The following is a 19,070-nucleotide window of genomic DNA, read 5'->3' on the forward strand; positions in this document are numbered from 1 at the left end:
AACTGTGAGATAATAAATATTTATTTTAAACTACTAAGTTTGGTTTAATTTGTTATGCAGCAAAAGAGCATGAATACACATTGGAACCATAAGATTGTTTTAAATAATTAAAAAACTGAAAATGAATAAAAAGAAGAAGAAAAAAAAAGCAGCCCTTAAAAACCTCAAAACACATGGAAACAAACGAACCTTTCAAGCTGGTGGCAAAACTACACAGACAATAATTACTTCAAGTGACTTGCAAACACAGTCTTTTTACCATACATCCCCAGTGGGCTAGATCCTAAGAACAAAAAGGACTGCAAATAAATCTTAAATGACATTCAGTGGACTAAGCAACGCACCTTGGTATTGCTACCCAGACACTATTGTATCCATATACTAGAAGAAAGTGAACAACTTATTATGTTAATATCATTAAGATCCGAGACTTTATATAGGAGAGGAGATACGAAGTCAAAGATATAAGTAAAAAATCCTTTGCTCTTTAAATTAAGATTGAAAATAGCAGCATTCATGATTTTTCTTTTTCTAAAAAATATGTCTTTCCTAGCTCTGTGCACCAAAAAGCCTAAGAGAAATGACAACATAATAGCAATAAATACACAGCATCTAGATTGTGGTGACTAAATATAATTTAAGCAAATAAACATGCAGCACTCTGTAGAGAAATGGCTAATTTCAATTCTGAGGCTGCAAATACACAAGTTGGAGTAAGAGTCAAATGTAAGGACTAAGAAATCGACTTTTTAAGGGGTTCTCACTGGCCCCAAGATAGGACAATTTGAACATCAAAAAGCATAATGACTGCCAAGTAGTATATATATTTATACATCAAATATTTTATGCTTTCTTTTTTTCCTTTTTTTTTTTCGACTCAAATGTTTTAAAACTCCATGAGTTTGTAATAATAAGAGAACTTTATTTTTGTGTATGTGCTTAAGCTCTGAAGTTAGTAAGCTTCACACTCCCCTTCTATACCTTTTGATTCTGGGGATGGGATTCTACCATCCACATTTCTGCTTTTGCCAACTGCTGCCTGTTAGACTCTGCCTACAGGAGGGTGATGGGGGAGCCGGCAGGGCTGGAGAGGAATGAAGGAATTGAAACTCCTTTCTGTCCTTCCTTCTTCCTTCCTGTCAGCTTCCTGCTTCTGTCAGCATCCCCGTTCGGAGCATTGCTTCACCGCGCCCCCCCTCACCCTGAACCGGCAGCACAAAAGCACCCCCGACCAGCAGCACCTTTGCCGTGTCCACAGCAGAATCCAGTTTGCAGTTTCCAGCCTTTGCAGAACGAGCCTCATCAGACCCCCATCAGAAACACCAGCCGCCACATGAGGTGAGTAGCACACCCTCCTCAGAGGTCTGGGTCCCAGCTTCCTGGAGCCCCCTTTCTCTAAGCTTTGAAGTTATAACAATTCCCTTCTCTTTCCTTTGTGCTCACGCGCTGGGGGTGGTTGCAGGTTTTGGCTTTCTACTCTAAGATACCTTCCAGTTTTCTTCCCCATTTGAGTTACCTCCTTACCAACTTTATGCCTACTTCACATTTTATATACAAAATCCTGTCTGTTCAAATAACTAATGGGGCAGAGCCTTCTTGCCTGCCCGCTTGCATCTCTTACAAGCGTCCTATCGTAATAAATCGATTCCTTGCATAAAAAAAAAACCAAAAAAGCAAACAAAAATACCCCAAATAACTAATGGGACTTCTGCCTCCGACTGGTCCCTAACTGAGAGGTACCCCAACTCCCAGCAGTCGTTGGTTGAAGGCTGCCTCTAGGAAGGTTCATTACCCATCATTTTCCAGCAGCTACAGGGGTGGCAAAGCTGACTCCAGTAGAAGGGCAGGCTCCAGTGGCAAGAGAAAACCCTCAGGCAAAGTACTCCAGGACCTAGCGATTGGAAGTTGGGCCAGTGTGCACTAAAGTGATAAGGGGGAGGGACCAAGGGCGGGGGGAGTGACAAGGTTTGCTATACAGTTGAATGCCCTTTATAAAATATTAATTTCTCATTCCACGAGCAATAATTATCTTTGAAAGACACTTAAGTCAATAAGAATAAGGCTCAAGTCCTTTCAGTCACCATCCCCCATCCTGATTCCCTTCCCTTCCCAGAGGTAACCTCCGTTAGTAGTTATCATTTACATGTACTTTTCTACATATATATGCTTATAAAACATATGGCATTATTTTGTAGGTTTTTTGTTTTTGTTTCATAGTATACCTGTCTTTTTGCACTTTGCTCTATTCACAAAACAATTTGTCTTGGGAGTCATTCCATATTATGACACATAGATCTACCTATTTCTTTTTAACGGCCTCATAATATTCCCAAGGTGCATATTCCATTGTTTATTTCACTGTCACTCTGTGTTCACAATTAACAAAATCCTATGATTAATGGCAATGTCTTTTGTGTCATTGTACCTGTTTAGGAGTGTTTCTGTAGGGTAGATACAGACTGGAAATGCTTGGGGGGGGGGCGGTCAGAGAAAATGCCTTTCTTTTTTTTTTTTTTTTTTAATTTGGCTGCATTTGCAGCACATAGAAGTTCCTGGGCCAGGGATCAAATCCGAGCTGCAGCAGTGACCCGAGCTGCCACAGAGACAAAGCTTAACCTGCTGCACCACAAGGGAACTCCTGAGAATGAATATTTTAAAACTGACATTAAGTGTCAAAAATATGTCCTCCAAAATGTAGTTCCAATTTACAAGCTGTAATGTTGTGGTTTATAATAAGAAGTATATATTTGGTCTCCCTCCTCATTTCTGGCAGTTCCTAAAACCCTTGGAATTTCCTAAGTGATAGAAGCAACAAAGGTATCTTTGTTATGTTAATGAGGTGACTCCTGAACGGCACCTGGGGATGCGGGCTGGTTGCCAGGGAAACCAACCTAGAGATTAGAACTTTTAGTCTTACCTTCTAACCCTGGGGGAGGGGAGGCGAGGGGAGCCGGAGGTTGAATCCATCGCCAATGGGCCAGTGATTTAATCGATCTTAACTAAATAATGAAGGCTCCTTAAAAACCAAACTGATAGGGTCTAGAGTGCTTCTGGGTTGGTGAACACGTGGTGATCCGGGCAGAGTATCGTGCCCGCAGAGGACACGCAAGCTCCACGCCCTTTCCCCACACATGGCCCTAAGAATCTCTTCCATCCGGCTATTCCTCGGTCATATCCTTTTATAATAAACAGGTAATCTACTAAGTCAAATGCTTCTCTTAGTTCTTCTCTGAGTTCTGTGAGCCACTCTAGCAAATTAAGTGAACCCAAGGAGGGAGTCGTTGTGCTTGGAACTAGCGTCTGAAGTTGGAGGGTGGGGGTAGGGGCAGTCTTAGAGGACTGAACCTTTAACCTGTGGAATCTGATGCTGTCTCCTGTAGTGTCAGAATTTAGCTGAATTCTTGGACACTGGTGTGGTGTCCAAGAATTGCTTGGTGTTGTGTGGGAAGCAACCCCCCCAAAAAAAACCCACCAAAAAATGAAAAACCACACACACACGCTAATTGGATCCTGGAACCCAGGAGTTGGTGTCAGTGAACTGGGGTTTGCCAGAACCATCCTGTCTCCTAGAAACTTACGATTTGGGGGAAGAGAAAGGGTGAAAGGGGGTGAGGGTGGGGGAGTACTTATAACCTTATTGCTACAAAACCCTAAACTTGTTTAAAAAGCCTTAGCGAATTTGCTCTTCTGCTTCCCCGCTAAGGGTCTTACAGATGCTAATACAAAACATTAGGTTAATTAACAAGAGAATCAGAAGAAGCTGAGAGGAGACTCAACGCTGCTTCCTTACCAGGAGGAAATTTTTAGACCTTTTCTTTTTTTCTTTCTTTTTTTTTTTTTGGCTTTTTGGGGCTACCCCTATGGCATATGGAGGTTCCCAGGCCAGGGGTCGAATTGGAGCTGTAATTGCTGGCCTACAACCTACACCACAGCTCACGGCAACGCTGGATTCTTAACCCACTGAGCGAGCGAGGCCAGGGATCGAACCTGCGTCCTCATGTATGCTAGTCAGATTCGTTGACTGCTGAGCCTCGACGGGAACTCCTAGACTATTTTTATTTTTTATTTTTTTGGCTGTGCCCGCAGTATGTGCAACTTCCCAGGCCAGGGATTGAACCTGAGCCACAGTGACAATGCTGGATCCTTAACCCAACGGCGCCACCGGAGAACTAAACTATTTTTAAGAGATGAGGTGAATAAAGTGAATATTGACAGGGCGAAACAAAGAGGAATCAGAAAGGAGAGTCTAAGGGCTTCCAGGAGGGTGGAAATCTTTAGATGGTTATTTAGAAACGGGATGAATAAAATGGACATGATGGGATTAGAACAAAGGTTTAATACAGCGCTACCTGAGATTGGGTGAGTCAAAGGATCCCTTATCAGCTCCCAATATCAGAGGGCCCCAAACAAGTCCATTCTATTTTCCCTGAGTCCTGAGACGTTTGAAAAGCTATCCACCAAAAACTGCAATGAGAAACCTGACCAGGAATTGCTTGGGAGCAGTGGTCCCTAGACCCCTCGCTGGGGACCCAAAGCCTTTTACACAAGAGTGAGTAAAACGGTCAGGGGGTGAAGAAGTTTCCTTTACTCTTTGATATAAGAATCTCATGAACCCACTGGGGAAGCCTTTTCTTGGGGCTAGACCGAGAGACAGTAAATATGTAATGGCCGAGAGAATGCTGCAAGTTGAAATGTCTAAGCAGATAATCACGTAAAGAAGTCGTGTCAGCTTTTCCTGACTGTTTCATGGGAATGGCTATTGTGTCTGGGGGGGGAACCCGTCCCCTTCCTGGTGTCAGAAAACCAAAACTGGACGAAGTCCTGACGGAGGCGACAGTTGGGAGCGCAGTGGGGGGTGGAATTAAGACAGAGGTTTGTCGCAGACTCGGTGTTGGAACAGGCTTTACGGGAAGTGGTCTCTTTTACCCGATTGGAAGCTTGTCCCGGCTCCTACTGTAAAAACAAACGCTTGGGACGCTCCCCCTCCAGCAATGTTAATGGGACTTGCTAACTGGGACCCAGTAAGACGGCCTGAGCCCACGCAGCGTGGAGTAGAGGCCGGAGTGCCAGGAAGGACAGGGTCTCTGCCGTAGCCCTTCCTGGAATGTAGCCTGGGGCTCATGGCAAGAGTTTGTGGGCGAGCCCAGCAACAACTGGGACTTTGAGGGAGTTCCCGCTGTGGTGCCGTGGCCTAAGAATCTGACTGCAGGGAGTTCCCATGGTGGCTCAGCAGTAATGAACCCGACTAGAATCCTTGGGGATTCGGGTTCAATCCCTGGCCTCGCTCAGTGGGTTAAGGATCTGGTATGGCCATGAGCTGTGGTGTAGGTCGCAGACATGGCTCGGATCCTGCGTTGCTGTGGCTGTGGCGTAGGCTGGCAGCCGTAGCTCCTGTTTGACTCCTAGTCTGGAAACTTCCATATGCCTAAAAATAAAACACCCCAAAAAAAAAGAATCCGACTATAGAGGCTCAAGTTGTTGTGGAGGCACAGGTTCAGTCCCTGGCCCAGTCCAGCGAGTTAAAAGATTCGGTGTTGCTGCAGCTGCAGCTGGGATTCAGTCCCTGGCCCTGGAACTGCCGTATGCCTCGGGCTCGGCGGTAAAAGAAGCTCCCCCCAACCCCACCCCCAGAAAACTGGGACTTTGAACTAGAGGATTCCCATTTGAGAGCTATTTACTCCCTTGTTATGGAGCATCATTAATTGAAGCCATCCCTGTGACGGAAGGACATAAAGTGATCTTAAATCGGAAACAGTTAAAATGCCTAGGACGATGTGGGCGAAATGCCCTACCGGGGATGGCAGTGCCCAGAAGACTTCCAGAACGATGTGGAAACGGGTTATCCGGGATCTCACTGTCGGGAGGATGCAAGGAGAGCATCCTCAGGCGCAGGGAGCCTCTTTCCCTCTAGAACTGACTCCGGGGCTGTGTGAGGAGCTGCTGGCTCCCGTCATCACCGGGACGGTGCCCTGTGAACAGCTGAGCCACAAGAGCTGCTTGGTTCGGGGAGGGCAGCTCCACAGTAAACGGACGCCGTCCTGTTGGGGAGGCCGCTCTGGTCCAAGGGAAAAACAAAATGCAATTCGAGGGCCTGAATTGTATGCTGTCCTCTCGGCAGCGATGGAAGAGTTGAACAGTGGTGAAGCCCCTCTGTTTGGTTTTTACTGGCTCAGGGGCAGCGGCCAATGGCCTGGCCAGTATGTTCAGGCAGAGGCAATGGAAACCGGGCCTATGAAAGGGGTGCCCGTGTAGGAATCACTGTGGGAATTTGAGGGGTGCATCAAGGCAGGCAGGACATGCCAATGCCTGTCAGAAGGACCCCGCTTCCGGGTTTCGAAGGTGACTTCGATCAACAAGCAGATCTTGGGAGTGCCTGTGGGGCTCAGGGCGTTAAGAATCCGACTGGTATGCATGAGGATGTGGGTTCGATCCCTGGCCTCGCTCAGTGGGTTAAAGGATCCGGCATTGGTGCGAGCTGTGGTGTAGGTCGCAGACATGGCTCGGATCTGGTGTGGCTGTGGTGTAGGCCAGCAGCCACAGCTCTGATTGGACCCCTAGCCTGGGAACTTCCTAGGGTGCAGCCCTACAAAGCCAAAAAAAAAACCAAAAAAAAAAAAACCAAAAAAAAAAACAACAAGCAGATCTCCTTGTGTGCTTGCTGGAGGTGCCCACCTGGGTCCATGAGTGAGGGGACATGGGGACGTGGGGACGCTGCAGCAGTGAGAGGCGGACTGGATCCAGACGTAGTCCTCCTGCTCCCTCTGAGCACGAGATGCCAACAAGAGCTGTCCTGTCGGCAAGAGAGACAGAGGCAGAGGGCTGCATGGCCAATTCTGCTGGGAAGGCCTTGGTCGCCACTGGCCTGGTGAGTGAGGCTGATGCTGGAAGCGCTGCCCCCCCCCCCCCCAAGTCCTGACAGGCCTGAGACTCTAGCCCGGGCTCGGCTTACCCGGCAGTAGATGCAGAAGTGCAGGAAGCTAAGAAAGAACCCGCACAGGAGAGAGCGCACCGGTCTGGACATCTGACTGTCGTTCCTTCAGACCAAGGAGCACCCTTTACCAGCTCGTGATGTCCAAGGACGGACACCGAGGTCTCGTCCCCAGAGCCTGATAGAGAACAGGAAGGGGCAATTGGAACAGTGCAGGGCTGGCTTCCGCACCTTCACGAGTGTGTGCTCATGCTCAGCACAAACATGAGTGTGGCCAAAGGAGTGTCCCCACTGGGTAGATCTCTCTGTTTTTCTGGTGGATCTGGGGGTGAGGGGGTGGGGAAGGTGCTGGTATTTTTTTCTTCCCTGCATCACTTCAGCTTTTTTTGTTGTTTTCTTCCCTACTTGATGCAGTGGTCACAAGACCTGGGCTGGAAATAGGGATGATTCCTGAGCAAGAAACTGTAACTGTGTTTTTAACCTTTGTGTCGGAATTCCTAAGGGCCTGATGGGGCAGGATGTGCCTTCACCCCCTCTAACAAAATTGGGTTATATTGCTGTATTGCCTGGAGGTAAAGATAGCCCAATAGTTCTCTGCTGTGTAACCTTATCTGACTAGACTTGCACTGGGGGGAGGCGCTTAACTAGCCTAGTATTGCTGCTTGCGACAGAGACCAGCACAGTGGCCGGACCTAACGTCTCTTCCAAAGGTAGGAAAATGTGGATATTAAGCAGAGAGAAGGGAAAACAGTAGCTGAGGGTAAGGGAATGAATAAGTGAATGGGTTATATAATGAGAGGCATTCAGATTAGGTTACCATCTCAAAAGAGGCTTAGAGCACGAGATGATAATGTCTCATACCAGATGCCTGAAAGGGTGAAGCCCTGTGTTGCTGACACCACTTGTGCTTTTTGGAACCTGACAAGGTCACAAACCGATGGGTTCTCCCTGGGAGACATTTTCATATGATATGATGCTGGACTGGATACTTAGTAATGACTGAATAGAACTCTAGTCATGTGCCAATATCTTTTCACTTTTATGATCATTTTGCTACAAGGGATCCATGTTTGAAGACCGGGGGGTGGACTGTGATATCATGATTTATAATAAGAAATATAAATCTTTTTGGTCCACATTTTTGGCAGGTACTAAACCCTTGGAACTTCCTGAGCGATGTGAGTGAAAGGTGTCTTTTGTTATGTTAGTGAGGTGGCTCTTGGACGGTACCTAAGAATGGAGGTTAAGTGCCAGGAGGATCAACCTTTTGATTAGAGGATTGGAACTTTCTGTCCCATCTTCTATGCTGGGGGAGGGGAGGGGAATGAAGGGGATCTGGAAGTTGACTCCATCACCAGGGGCCAATGACTTAATCACTCACACCGAGGTAGTGAAGCCGCCGTAAACACCCAAAAGGATGGGGTCCAGAGAAATTCCAGGTTGGTGAGCACATGGAGATGTGGGGAGAATGGTGAGCCCAGGAGAGGCATGGGAGCTCAGCGCCCTTTTCCACACCTGCTCTATGCGCCTCTGCCATCTGACTTCCTGAGTTAGATCCTTTTATAATAAACCAGTAATCTCGTGAGCAAAATGTTTCTGACTTCTGTGAGCCACTCTCGCAGATTAATCGAACCCAACAAGAGTGTCATTGGAACCTAGCCAGTTGGTTTAAAGCACAGGTCACAACTTGGACTTGGCACTGGTGTCCGAATTGAGTTGCCACGGAGGGCATGGTTGGAATCTCCAATCTATAGCCAGTTTGTCAGAAGCGTGGGTAACAGCCTGGGCTTGTGACTGGCATCTGAAGTGGGGGCAGGGTAGAGGCAGGGCACTCTTGTAGGACGCAACCCTCAGCCTGTGGAATCTGATGCTCTCTCCGGGTAGGGGGTGTCAGAATTGAGTTGACCTGAGTTGAATTCTTGGATACACTGCTGGTGTCTGAGAACTGCTTGTTTGTTTGAGGAAACCGCCCTCCCCCAACCTGCCAGCCCTGAGCATTGGCAGTTGGGTCTCAAAACACCCAAAAGACAGGAGTACTAGGAGATGCCAACGACTTTCTTACTACAGGACTCGCTGTAGTTGCCTTAGGGTATATGTCCCCATCTGGCACTGCTCTGGGCCCCTTTAGCAGAAGATAACCCAGTGGGGAGAGAGCTAACTGTTCACCCCAACCACCCCACAAACCACCAGGTGTCTTCTGTGCTCTACGGTCCATGAGGCCCCTAGGGCAGAACTACTGTGATGCTGCAGGACACCAACCACCCTTGGGGAGCCTCCAGAGTGGCAGTAGTGTCTTTGGTGTCCCCTGAGAGCAGGGTCGCACAGAGACTGAATGGACTCGTTCCTGAGCCTCTGTGACAGCCCCTGGCAACTCCTGGAAATAATTAAGTGCATTTTGGGGGTTCAGAGGTCCTGGCCTGACTTGGTGGCAGAGCAATTAGGTTACCCCTAGCTTTTATTTTATGCCACCAACAGTGGACCCTGGGCCTGTGGGAGTGGCATCTGTAGGAGAAAAGCTAGACAGTTTCTTTCATTTAGACTTAAGTGTTCCTGGGGCTGGTATGCACTGGGTACTTAGCCATGTGAATAGTTGGGAAAAAAAATTTTTTTTAAACATGGATATTTTATTTTATTTTACTTGCTTTTTAGGACCACACCTGCAGCATGTGGAAGTTCCCAGGCTAGGGGTCGAATTGGAGCTGTAGCCGCCGGCCTACGCCAGAGCCACAGCAACGCCAGACCGAGTCACATCTGCGACCTACACCACAGCTCACGGCCATGCCAGATCCTTAACCCACTGAGCGAGGCCAGGGATCGAACCCGAAACCTCATGGTTCCTAGTCAAATTCGTTAACCACTGAGCCATGACGGGAACTCCCATGTCACTCCTTTATATCACTTCTGCCCAAGGGGTGTTTTATTTTATTTTATTTTTTTTTCCAAGGGGTGTTTTAAATCTCCAAGCTTGGAGTTCTCATGGTGGTTCAGCGGTCAACCAACCTGACTAGTATCCACAAGGATGCGGGTTCGATCCCTGGCCTCGCTCAGTGGGTTAAGGATCCGGTGTTGCCGTGAGCTGTGGTGTAGGTCGAAGACACGGCTCGGATCTGGCGTTGCCGTGGCTCTGGCGTAGGCTGGCGGCTACAGCTCCAATTCGACCCCTCGCCTGGGAACCTCCATATGCTGTGGGTTCAGCCCTAAAAAGACCAAAAAAAAAAAAAAAAAAAAAAATCAAAGTTCTTTCCTAGATATAAATAAGACCACTTTATGTATTTGTGCCTTTCTTCCCATGCTTTTCCTTTTTTAAAATGAACGGTGGCAACCTTCCTGTCATCTCAAACAATCGGCTTAGGTGAGAAGGCCAGACACCACCACCCTCAATTTGATTTTTGCTTCAGGGCAGAATCTCTTTGTTTAACTGAGGAGTCTGAATGTGCCTTTGTGTCAAGTGCTCCAGCAGTCCCCGAGCTGTGGTGGCGTGGCTGACATTGTTGCAGCTGTTAGGCTGGTAAGAGATAATGAGGCCAAATGCATTTAGATTGTGTGTTACAGAGACCACATAAGCGAGATCAGCCGAGTGTCCGCTCCTCCTGTCCCTCAGCCCACAGGCTAACACCGAACAGGAGACGCCAAATGACAGACCACCAGCGTGCTAAGCTATTCTGCTGGGGAGAAGCCAATTCTAAACTACAGCCGAGCAGTTTTCTAGACAGCCAGGGAAGGAAGCTGGCAGCTGTACCCCAGTGGGGCAGTGGGGAAAGCGTTGCCCTCCCCAGAACCAGGGAGATGGGTGAGAAACGGCCTTGTGGCAGTCTCCCACAAGATAGGGGGCAGAAACCGCCTTGCTCCCTGTCCTTATCTCCCCTTGTTCCAGGAAGAATCACAGAGCCTTCTGCCAAGTCCAGTCAGGCTACAGACAAGCCTTGCTTATGTGGCCTATAAGGAGACGGGCAAGGCCACCAGCAGGTCATGATAGAGCCCGGCCCTTAACTGTTAACACAAAGCCTTTTTCAGGCTTCTCTCTTGTTGTTTGAGATTCAGAAGCAGGCAGCTGTTCTAACCCCAATTTTTTTTTTTTCATTTTTGCCCCTGAATCTGCCAATTTTAGCCTGTGCTTTTCCCTTTCTTAGAATAATAACTTGTTAAACACAGCAAGTAACCATCAATACACACAATTAATCTTGCTTTAAGGGAGTTTCCCCTGTGGCTCAGCGGGTTTTGAAACCGACTAGTATCCATGAGGAGGTGGGTTTGATCCCTGACCTCGCTCAGTGGGTTAAGGACCTGGCGTTGCCGTGACCTGTGGTGTAGGTCACAGACGCGGGTCAGAGCCAGCGTTGCTGTGGCTGTGGTGTAGGCCGGTAGCTGTGGCTCCGATTCGACCCCTGGCCTGGGAACCTCCATATGCCGCAGGTGTGGCTCTAAAAAGCAAAAAACAAACACACAAACCAAAAACATTGCTTTAAGCATTAATACACACTATTAACATCCTCTTTTCCCGAAGCCATTGGCTCAGGAGGCACTTGGCCTGATTGGTTTTTATTATAGATATTATCTTGAGCATTTTGCTACCTTTTAACAAGACTTTCCATCTTTCTACCCTCCAATATCATTTTCCTCATTGCCCACCAGTTCAAACACAACAGAAAATTTTTTTCTTTCTTTCTTTATTCTTTTTTTTCTTTTTTTTTTTTTTCTTTGGTCTTTTTGCCTTTTCTAGGGCCGCTGCCACGGCATATGGAGGTTCCCAGGCTAGGGGTCCAATTGGAACTGTAGCCACCAGGCTACACCACAGCCACAGCCACGTGGGATCCCAGCCGCGTCTTCGACCTACACCACAGCTCACGGCAACGCCAGATCATTAATCCACGGAGCGAGGCCAGGGATCAGACCCGCAACCTCATGGTTCCTAGTCGGATTTGTTAACCACTGAGCCACAACGGGAACTCTCATTCTTCTTTTTTTTTAATGGCTGCACCTACAGCATATGGAAGTTCCCGGGCCAGGGATCGAAACCCAGCCTTGGCCAATGCTGGATCCTTTAACCCATGGTGCTGGGCCAGGGATCGAATCCGAGCATCCATAGTGACCCAAACTGCATGCTTTTATACCTATGAAGCATCCACCTGGAGACTTTAAATAAACGTTGGATATGCAGGTTTACAGTTCAAAGGAGTGGTCAGGACTGAAAACATAAATGTGGGGGCCTCAGGACATAGATGATATTTATAGCCATTGGACAGCACTAATGGTAAAACCGTGTGTACAAAAAACACTGCACAAGTTTCATTCATTCTACAAAGTTCATTTTTTCACAACTTCACATCTTTGAAATTGAAATGCATCTTACAATACTCAATCCAGGCTTCAATTATTATGATTGACAGTGTTTTTTTCTTTGTTAGTAGCATTTAAAATAATGATGTATCTTACAATTGATGGAGCCTCAGATTCAATGAAACAGCGTTAATAGTAGTAAAAATGAGGATGACAATTTTTTTTTTTCCGCTTTTTAAGGCTGCACCCATGGCATCTGGAGGTTCCCAGGCTAGGGGTCAAATCACAGTTACAGCTGCTGGCCTATGCCGCTCATAACCTACTGAGTGAGGCCAGGAATCGAACCCGCATCCTCATGGATCCTAGTCGGCTTCGTTAACTGCTGAGCCACGGAGGGAACTGCAGGATGACAATACTTAGAGCATTTAATATTGCACATTAGACAATAGACCATGCTAAGCCCCTTCCAAATGATTGTCTTTATATGTAGTTACAGTGTGGAAATGTCAAGAGCACAGACATTAGAGCCTGAGTGAGTAGGTCTGAATTCTGGCGCTGAGCTTACTAATCACGTGACCCTAGCCAAATGCTTAATTTATCTGTGCCATGGTTTCCTCATCTCTAAAATGGGATGATAATAGTACCTAAGGTGGAGGTTTATTATGACAATTAAAATAATTAATACATGTAAAGTGCTTAGAACAGTGCTTAAGTGAATGATTATATTATTTGATAATATTATTGTTAAAACTATGTGAAAAATGTATATATGCAAAAAATTCGTTAAGTTGAGGAGTTCCTGTTGTGGTGCAGAGAAAACAAATCAGACTAGGAACCATGAGGTTTCGGGTTCCATCCTTGGCCTGGATCAGTGGGTTAAGGATCCAGCGTTGCCATGAGCTTCAGTGTAGGTCATAGCCGTGGCTCGAATCCCGAGTTGCTGTGGCTGTGGTGTAGGCCGGCAACTGTAGGTCCGATTCTTCCCCTAGCCTGGGAACCTTCATATGCTGCGAGTATGGCCCTTTTTAGCAAAAACTAAATAAATAAATAAAAAATAAAAAAATTCATTAAGCTATACTATACTCTTTAGTACATTTAACCCATGTTGCTGTATATATTTTACATTTAAGTAAAAGAGGAAAACAAACCCAAACAAAAAAGTTTAGAGAAAAAGAGTCCATCTGCCTTCTAAATAAGAAAAAAAGTATGGAGTTCCCGTCGTGGCGCAGTGGTTAACGAATCCGACTAGGAACCATGAGGTTGTGGGTTCGGTCCCTGCCCTTGCTCAGTGGGTTAACGATCCGGCGTTGCCGTGAGCTGTGGTGTAGGTTGCAGACACAGCTCGGATCCCGTGTTGCTGTGGCTCTGGCGTAGGCCGGTGGCTACAGCTCTGATTCAACCCCTGGCCTGGGAACCTCCATATGCCACGGGAGCGGCCCAAGAAATAGCAACAACAACAACAACAACAAAAGACAAAAGACAAAAAAAAAAAAAGTATGTGTACAATGATATCCATTGAAGGCTTTTTGTCTGAAATTAATGTAGTTACGCCAGATTTCTTTTTATTTTATTTTTTACTTTTTTTTTTTTTTTTGCTTTTTATGGCCACAACTGTGGCATATGGAGGTTTCCAGGCTAGGGGTCCAATGGGAACTACAGCTGCCAGCCTACGCCACAGCCACAGCAACATCAGATCTGAGCTGTGTCTGCGACCTACACCACAGCTCACGGCAACACCGGATCCTTAACCCATGGAGCAAGGCCAGGGATCGAGCCCTCAACCTCATGGTTCCTAGTCGGATTAGTTAACCACTGAGCCATGACGCGAACTCCTGCCTTCTTTGGTTTTAACTGACCGTTTTTATATATCACTCCATTTTCTCTTTCTTAGCATATCACTTATGCGTCTGTTTTTAGTGGTTGCCCTGGAGTTTGCCATACATATTTACACTAGTCCAATGCCACTTCATGGGTAGTGCAAATACCTTATAATAGAGTAGCCCCAATTTCTCCCTCTCTTTCCCTTATAATATTTGCTGTCATTCATTTCACTTGTTTATAAGCTATCACACTTAGTGAGTATTGCTATTATTGCTAACGTTGTTATATTATTTTGAGGTGTTATCTGTTAGTTCAATTAAAAATAAGAAAAATAAAATATCTTATTTTACCTTCATTTATTCCTTTTCTAATGCTCTTCCTTTCTTTATGGAGATCCAAGTTTCTGATCTGTGGTGTTTTCCTTCTTTCTGAAGAACATATTTTTTCTTGCAAGGCAGATGCACTGGCAACAAAGCCTCTCAATTTTTGTCTGTCTGAGAAAGTGTGTATTTTTCCTTCACATTTGAAGGATAAGTTGGCTGGATACTGAATTCTAGCTTGGCGGGTTTTTTCGTTGTTTTTTTGTTTGTTTTAACAGTTTAAATATTTCACTCAAGCCTTTCTTCTTCTTCTTCTTCTTCTTCTTCTTCTTCTTCTTCTTCTTTTGTCTGTTTTCCTTTTAGAGTTGTTCCCAGGCTAGGGTCGAATTGGAGCTACAGCTGCTGGCCTACAGCACAGCCACAGCAATGTGGGATCCGAGCTGTGTGTGGGACCTACCCCACAGCTCATGGCAATGCTGGATCCTTAACCCACTGAGCAAGGACAGGGATCAAACCCACAACCTCCCAATTCCTAGTTGGATTTGTTTCCACTGTGCCACGATGGGAAGGGAACTCTGTGGCCTTTTTTCTTCTTGTTTGTTTGGTTTTTGAAGGGAAATTCAATGTGATTCGTTTTTTTTGCTTCGATATAGGTAAGGTGTTTTTTTCCTCTGTCTCTTCTTTCAAGACTTTTTCTTTGTCCTTGGTTTCCTACCATTTGAGTATTCCATGCTGAAGTATAGTTTTTTTGGTATTTATCCTGGTTGCTATTCTCTGAGCTTCCTGGATCTTTGGCTTGGTGTCTATCATTACTATTGGAAAATACTCAGCAATTACTTGTTCAAATATTTCCTCTGTTCCTTTTTTTCTTACTTCTCCCTCTGCTATTCCCATTATGTGTGCATTATACCTTTTGTAATTGCCCCACAGTTCTGGATATTCTGGATATTATGTTCTGTCTTTTTCAATCTGTTTTCCTCTTTGCATTTCATTTCTAGAAGTTTCCATTAATATGTATTCAAGCTCACTTATTCTTTCCTTGTCCATGTCCAGTCTACTGATTAGCCCATCAAAGGCATTCTTCACTTCTGTTACAGTTTTGTTTTGTTTTGTTTTTGGTCTTTTGTTTTTTTTAGGGCCACACCATGGCATACAGAGATTCCCAGGCTAGGGATCCAATAGGAGCTACAGCTGCCTGCTTACACCACAGCCACAGCAATGTGGGATCCGAGCTGTGTCTGTGACCTACACCACAGCTCACGGCAACTCTGGGTCCTTAACACCCTGAGCAAGGTCAGACATCAAACCCCTGTCCTCATGCATACTAGTAGGGTTTGTTAACCACTGAGCCACAATGGGAAATCTTACAGTTTTTTTTTTTTTTTTTCTTCTTAGCATTTCCTTTTGACTCTTAAGAGTTTCCAACTCTTTGCTTACATTCCTTGTCTGTTCTTACATGTTGTCCATTTTTCCCACTAGAGCTTTGAGCATATTAATCATAGGTTTTTAAAATTCCTGGTTTGACAATTCCAGGAACATCTCTTCCATGTCTGAGTTTGGTTCTGATGTTTGCTCTGTCTCTTGAAACTATGTTTTTATCTTTTGGTTATGCCTTGTAATTTTTGGTTGAAAGTCGGCATGATGTCCTGGGGAAAAGGAACTGTGGTCCATGACCCTTTCGTGGTGTGGTGGTAATGTGTTGGGGGAAGGGACGCATTCTGTAGTCTATGATTAGGTCTCAGTCTTTTAGTGAGTCTGAGCTATTGAACTGTGACCTTCATGAGCGCTTCTGATCCTTTCCCCTCCCTCACTTTAGGTGAAACAAGCAGGCTAGAAGGGACTGGACTATTTATCTTCCCCCTTGTAAAAGGCTAGAGGGATCAGTGTCCCAGCCCACATTATTTAGGCTCCAGAAACACCCAAGTTAGTTAGGTACTGTTAGAAATGTTTCTCTTAAGGACAGGCTTTGTTAAGGAGAACAGAATACTCTGGGCATATTTCATAAAGGTTACTTTTCCTTCCCCTACTGAGAGGCAGGAGGGGATTTTTCTCCAGTCTACACAAAACATGGTGGAGCTCCTAGTGGTTAAATTTGGAAAATCATGGGGCCCTCCTAAGATGGGACACCCCACCTCCGACCTGGAGTTTTTAACTCTAGCTTTTCCACACTGAATCTCCAGTGAGACTTATCAATTATAGCTCAAGTTTTCCTACTCTGGAACTGGCTCCAGTTTCAGGCATCTGTTCTAAGAAGGCTTCTGCTCTGGTAAAGTGTGATTCTTTGTATTTTCCTGTTTCTCCAATATGGGGGGCAGCCATTAGTCCTGTGATCTCAATTTTCTAATGGACCTGCTCAATTTTTTTCTTGTGAGGATGGGAGTGATGACTTTCACGCTCCTTACGTGTTGGACAGGGGGAAACTGGAAGTCAGCATTTTCTTATAATAGCAAAAGATTAAAAATATGCCAAATGTGCATCAGTAAATGGCTGCCCAAATTATGCTGCATCTACCTAATGTGATACTATGCAATAAAAAAGTCAGCTCTAGATATCTTAATATGGAAAGATCTAGTTTAAATGAAAAATGCATGTCGCAGAAAAATAAATAGCATGCTAAACTTTGCTGCATGTTCATTGAAGTGAAAAAATGTTTATTTTGGAGTTCCTGTCATGGCACAGCAGAAATGAATCTGACTAGGAACCATGAGGTTGCCAGTTCGATCCCTGGCCTAGTTCAGCGGGTTAAGGATTTGGCACTGCTGTGAGCTGCGGTGCATAAGTCTCAGATGCTGCTCGGATCTGGCATTGCTGTGGCTGTGGTGTAGGCTGGCAGGTAGGGCTCGAACTCAACCCCCAGCCTGGGGAATCTCCATATGCCGCAGGTGAGGCCCTAAAAAGCAAAAAAAAAAAAAGTTTATTTTAAAAAAGGATATATATACACAACTACTATTAAAAATAAATAAAAAAGGAATTCCCTGGTGGCTCAGTGGGTTAAAGATTTGATGTTGAAACTGTTGTGGCTCAGGTTGCTGCTTCGGCATACGTTCAGTCCCTGGCCCAGGAACTTCTGTATGCTGTGGGCACAACCAAATAATAAATAAATAAATAAACAAAATAAATACAGTTTTAAAAGTTTAGTGGAAAATATACCAAAATTACAGTGATCACATTTTAGCATTTTTGTTTCTTATTTTTCCAAATGTCTTTAATTTGGTTATATTATTTCTGTAATTTTTTAAAAAGACTATTCATACAAAAAATCCAGGAGGAAATACATAAAAGTAATTGGGTAGTCATTGGTATCGGTGATGGAAGTAAAGAAAATTTCTCCCCTGTTTGCCAGACATTTTGTAATGTCATCACATTGCATTTAAAATATTGTTTTTTGTTTGTGACCCACATGCAGGTTTTGTTTGGTTTAAGCTTCTGGTGGCCAGATTAGGTAAACTAAGTGAAAAGCCCTTTTAAAGAAAGCTTCTTTGGTTGTACCAATTATTACACTATTACAGTATTTCTAGCATACATTTGAAAGCTATTACAAATTACTATTGTGATATGCAATCCCAAATTTGTTGAAGGACTTGACCAAGCAGAAAAAAACCCCAAAAAACAAAAAAACTGGCTGATTTGGAGCCAGTGTAGTTTTTCTCTCCAGTCCTTGAGCAAACTGAGTGAGCAATGCAGCCACAAAACAGTAGCACCTTCTGCAAACAGTCATTTGAGTTTGCAGTCCCAAGAGCTGTGATGTCCTCTGTACTACCTAGGTCAACTCCCAAAATAAGCAAGAAGTCCTTAACACACTACTATATATAAAAGAGATAACCTACTGTATGGCACTGAGAGCTATACTCAATATTTTGTAATGACCTATAAGAGAAAAGAATCTGAAAAAGAATATATATATATTCAGATATATATATCTGAATTGCTTTGTTGTACACCTGAAACTAACATGACATTGTAAATTAACTACACTTCAATGAAAAAAAAAAAAAAAAGAAGCAAGAAGTTCTGAAATGAGCCCAAGGATATTAAGAAGGGAGAGAATCGATGCTATATAGTTGATAAATCATTGTTTGCATTCTAAAAAGAATGAATTTTATCTAAAAGAATGAGTCAAAAAAAAAAAAAAATACCTAACTGCCAAGACATAATAGCTGTTTCTAGCAGTCATAAATACCGTGTTTGAACTACCAAGATAGATAAAACAAAAAAAAACCCTCACCAATACTGGTTGAAAGTAAGCCTCTTTGTGAAAAGTTTGAGTTGCAGAATATATTTAGGGAAATAGCACTTTAATTATATTATATATTAAATATACTATAATTATATATTAGTATATTATTCTCAGCAGATGAATTCTGTCTAAGAAGTCCTAAAAGAAGTGATCTCAAACTTCAGTAGCTTGTAGTAGATTCACCCAGGAGCACATCTTTAACTTGGCCCCTTGGCCCCTCCATTCTCCATTCCAGAAAGATCTGTGTGGAACCAAGCCTTCAGGTCATTCCTGTGCTGGTTTCAAATGCCTTAGAGAAGCTACTTTAATAAGAAAGAATGATTTAAGAGTTTAGTATTTTAGCAGAATTTTCTAAAATATTCAAAACAACCATATTGAGAGACTAGATTGTAAAAAATTCTTTTGTAACTTTCTTTATACTGTTGATGTCATTAATGCCTTTTTTCCCCTTTCCTCCAATGACAGGGCAAGCATAAAATTCTAGACA

The 19,070-nt window shown here is 44.5% G+C and overlaps 1 protein-coding gene across 7 annotated transcripts in view; it reads left to right on the top strand.

The window, feature by feature from the left end:
• The first annotated feature begins 1,141 nt into the window (after positions 1–1,141).
• The window catches only part of USP9X (ubiquitin specific peptidase 9 X-linked), a 149,106-nt gene continuing 131,177 nt past the window's right edge, over positions 1,142–19,070 (top strand). For 3 of the 7 annotated variants that reach the window (XM_021080148.2, XM_085007689.1, XM_085007695.1), the window contains exon 1: positions 1,142–1,338. The gene's annotated coding sequence lies outside the window, so the exon portion shown is untranslated. Of the gene's footprint in view, positions 1,339–7,579; positions 7,639–19,070 lie in introns of those variants that run through there. The other 4 variants (XM_085007690.1, XM_085007687.1, XM_085007693.1 and 1 more) reach the window with 2 other exon arrangements.

This window comes from Sus scrofa, chromosome X (genome assembly GCF_054392235.1).
Source record: "Sus scrofa isolate SSC_HxYL_T2T_F1_AM1 chromosome X, Sscrofa_HxYL_maternal_Yorkshire_Landrace_v2.0, whole genome shotgun sequence".
NCBI classification, from domain to species: domain Eukaryota; kingdom Metazoa; phylum Chordata; class Mammalia; order Artiodactyla; family Suidae; genus Sus; species Sus scrofa.